At 42.7% G+C, this 4,001-nt stretch overlaps 1 long non-coding RNA gene across 1 annotated transcript; it reads left to right on the top strand.

Moving 5' to 3' along the window:
• The first annotated feature begins 299 nt into the window (after positions 1-299).
• LOC135378429 (uncharacterized) lies at positions 300-2,757 on the top strand. The gene is made up of 3 exons (XR_010418386.1): positions 300-413; positions 2,502-2,567; positions 2,650-2,757. It is a non-coding gene; the product is annotated as an uncharacterized LOC135378429 (long non-coding RNA).
• The last annotated feature ends 1,244 nt before the right edge of the window (positions 2,758-4,001 follow it).

Here is a 4,001-nt window from a genome sequence, read left to right as displayed (position 1 = left end):
TGTGAAACTTCACGCTCTCCCGAGACCAGACGATGTACCAGGAGCGGCGCTGCGGTCCACAGCGCCATCTGTTGTGCTACTCTGATATACCAACTTCCCCGCTTCTGTACTTCAGTTAACCATAAAATAATGTAGTTTCACAAATCACTGGTCACAACTCCCTGAACTCCAGTAAGGTTACAACACATTGTGAAAAACGTTGCTATTGATTTGCCACAGTTAATTTGTGAAGTCTATGATGTCAGAATGTGTATGACGATCCTCCTATATTATGTACGACAGGCAGTCAATTCAACGCTGAAGGAGAGTTACACAATTGGTGGACCAATAAGACCAGAAAGGCGTATACAAATCTCACGGAATGTTTCGTACAGCAATACGGAAGCATCAATGACAGTGAAACGTCTCTTCCGGTAAGTCAACTTACTTACTGGAGCACCTAAAGGTCCTACTTCCGTGCCATCTATGTATTTACACGTGTGTGTCGTCCAGTTTTCTCGATATCAAATTGCGCTTGAAATGTCATATTCCACTTAATTCATTGAAAGTCAAGTATCTTCATCCAGCGAACCTATTAAAGCAACAACGTAGTGTGTGATAGGCAGCAAGAGGCGATAAAATCTGCCTACAGACTGTCAATTAAGTGATCAAAATGATGTAAAAAAAATGATCCAACACCGGCACCCCATTTTGGAGCAGTGCGTACTACGCGGCCATATTCCGAGTGCAGCTCGAGCCGTCCCTAGAGTAACGGCATTTAGGGACGAATCTATCGATTTGCTTACAAAAGTGTGTGCTTCGAGTTGTGCAGATCTCGTAGCATTTCATAGACATACATTGATTACAAAATCGAACCGTGCGAAAAGTGGTTTCAAAACCGAAGCGAATACGAAGCGAATGGTTATAGTGCCGAAGCGAATAGCTGATTTGGATATTGAAATACGAACCGAATGACTGTAGAACCGAATCGAACAGCTGCGAAGAGGAACAGTTTGCACGCATAGATGGAGTGGAAATAAAGCGCGAACGTACAGGAAACCTTTGCAGAGAACAGACCTGTACGTTTTAGTTTCCAGCGGTGTACAAGCGTCAAATCTCTGTCAGTATGCATTCAGAAGGTGGTGCATTCGAGGACGAAACAGAGTGCTGCCTCACCTCGTTTTGACTTAAGGAAAGTGATAGGACGAGTCTACTAGTGCACTTAAACAGTGACTCCGGCGGTTTTGATGTAGATTGATTCTTTATTCTTGCGTGGCCTTTCTCCCGGCAACTATTCGAATGTATTCGGTATCGAAGAGACATTTGATGCGATTCGCAATTCGAATACCGAAATTCGTATTCTTTTCGGAACTCGAATCGAACATGTAAGTATTCGCTCATGAAAAAATTCTAATATTCGCACGACACTACTCCGGAATGAATAAATATAACTATCGAGTGTAAAGAGTTTTCCTGTGGTACACACCTTTGTGCTGTATGTTTCACACCATACAGAAGGCTGTTTTGTAAAACACTCTTCTAAATGGCGTATTACAAAAGCGGCGTTTCAAAGGGCATATTCTACAGAAAACAGCAGGGGTGAGGGTATTTCGTTTAGAACATTGTTCTAAAGGAGTGTTTAAATTAGAGATAATTAAAGGTAAATAAAGCATGAATGTTGAGTTTTAACGTAATGAATGTGAGGTATATGTGATGAAGAGAACGATTAAATGAAATTAAAGATTACCGAAGGTAACCGCAGTTAATCGGAGGTAATTAAATGTAATTGAACCTAATTAAAGCCAACTAAAAGAAGATTGAGAGCAATTAAGGCAAGTAAATGTAATTAAGTATAATTATCCAAGATTATCCAAGAAATCCAAGATTACCTGAGGTAACCTGTGATTACCTTCGGTAATTAAAGGGTAGTTAAAAGTAATCCAGGCTATTTAAAGGTTAATTACGTGAACTTGCACGTAGTGATTGAAGGTATCGGACCGGAATTCAAGTACAGACTGGAGGTGGACAACCGAAAGTCAGGTTAGACCGGAAGTGGAGAACCGGAGGTTGAGTTCGACTGGAAGTGTATACTGGAAGTCAAGTATAGACGGGAAGTGGACAACCGGAAGTCGATTTTAGACTGGAAGTGGATGCCCGGAAGCCACGTATAGACCGCAAACGGCGCGTAATGCTAACGCATTCCTCTCGCATTTATTGCTAAATTGCCACTAGATTTTTTTCTGACGTTTCATATTAATAACATTAAGCAAAAATTAGAGGCTCAGATATACTCTCAATTTATCCATAAACATCATAGCTCCTTTTGCCAAAACCATCAAACGCATCGCGTTATGTACCCGCACATAACGGGTCTGTGTCACCTGACAGCATGCTGTTCCACATCGATAATAGAAATAAGGTTCGTCGACGCGGGGGCGTCACGTAACCTTTGGAAGCAACGTTTGGCAACATCTTGAGTATTCTGATGTCAAGCTTGCGTGTAAGCACTTTTTTTATTCCAGCTAAACGGCATTAACAGTCAAGGAGAAAACATTGCAGATAATGGTGGACTACTTGGAGCATATCTTGTAAGATATTTTTCATTAAGTAAGGCTGTACGAGGATGTCAAGACGATAACTGTTTGTATTCACTTCTATTTCTCTCTTCAGGCCTATAAAACTCTCGCCAAAAACAGCACAAAATATCCAGATTTAGCTCTACCTGGTATGGAACATATCAGTAATGTCCAAATGCTTTTCATCTCACACGCCGTGGTAAGTATGATTGAAGAAGATAGCCTGGAGGTAAGTGAGCACGCGCACGTAAGTGTTGGGCGTCTGTCCCAGCGCAACAAAGCGAAAGGTTATGCTTAGGATCATAGGTCGGCGAATTCACTCATGATGTCCATCACCGACATCATTCACCATCACATCACTCAGAATGATGTGATGTTGAGTGATGGGCAATGATGTTATGTGATGTTGAGTGAAGTTGAATGATGGGTACTGATGTTATGTGATGTTGAGTTTGATGTTGAATGATGGGCAATGATGTGATGTGATGTTGAGTTTGATGTTGAATGATTCAATGATGTGATGTGATGTTGAGTTTGATGTTGAATGATGGACAATGATGTGATGTGATGTTGAGTTTGATGTTGAATGATGGGTAATGATGTGATGTGAATTTGAATTTTATATTGAATTATGAGCAATGATGTGATGGTGACAGTAAGGTTGAGTGACGGGCAATGATTTGATGCTGACTTTGATGTTGACTTATGTGCGAAGATGAGATATTGAATTTGAAGACCCTGCGATGGGTTTTTCAAGTTGAAATCTGCGGTTTAGGGTGTGGGGTTGACATGAGTCATGGGTGGGTGGATGGGTGCATACAATTCCCCATAGAAGTAAGCATTGCAAGTATGCATGACTAGACATGAATATGGTACCCTATTTTCAGCATACCTGTTCACGTGCCCTGTGATAATGTGGGCTTAACGGTAGTGGGTTAGGTAACGGGAGGGTTTCAGTTGTATGTGTGACCTTGCTGCTCGTTGATGGGAGGGAGAGGGGAGTTTGCAGTTCACCGTTATGTTCAGGCTTTGGAGTCGGGGTCTCGGTCGTTTGGGCGGAGCTGCACTTGGATGAATAAGAGCAGGGGAGGTGGGCTGACCTTGGCGCGCTCGCGCTCTTACTTTTGCGTCGCCTCAGAGCAGGTGAGGTGTTGCGGGGATGGCTCCAACATTAAGAGCGGCGTGCTGTTACATCTGATGTGTCATGTGTGGAAGGGGAAGGGCTTGCCGTTCAGCGAACGAAAGCTCATCACACGTGATGACCTCAGATATCTCACCCCATCAAACACAGACGCAGGTCGTTTCTATTTACTGCCCAAAATCCACAAGGTACACGCCAACGAGCTCTATACGGCTGACATCCCCGGCAGGCCAATTGTATCTAATAACAACACACCAACAGAAAGACTCTCGAAATTCCTGGACCACTATTTAAACCATATTCCG

Source organism: Ornithodoros turicata, chromosome 1 (genome assembly GCF_037126465.1).
Source record: "Ornithodoros turicata isolate Travis chromosome 1, ASM3712646v1, whole genome shotgun sequence".
Lineage (NCBI taxonomy): Eukaryota > Metazoa > Arthropoda > Arachnida > Ixodida > Argasidae > Ornithodoros > Ornithodoros turicata.
The sequence above is the reverse complement of the archived record's forward strand: the minus strand, read 5'-3'. Positions and strand labels throughout refer to the sequence as shown.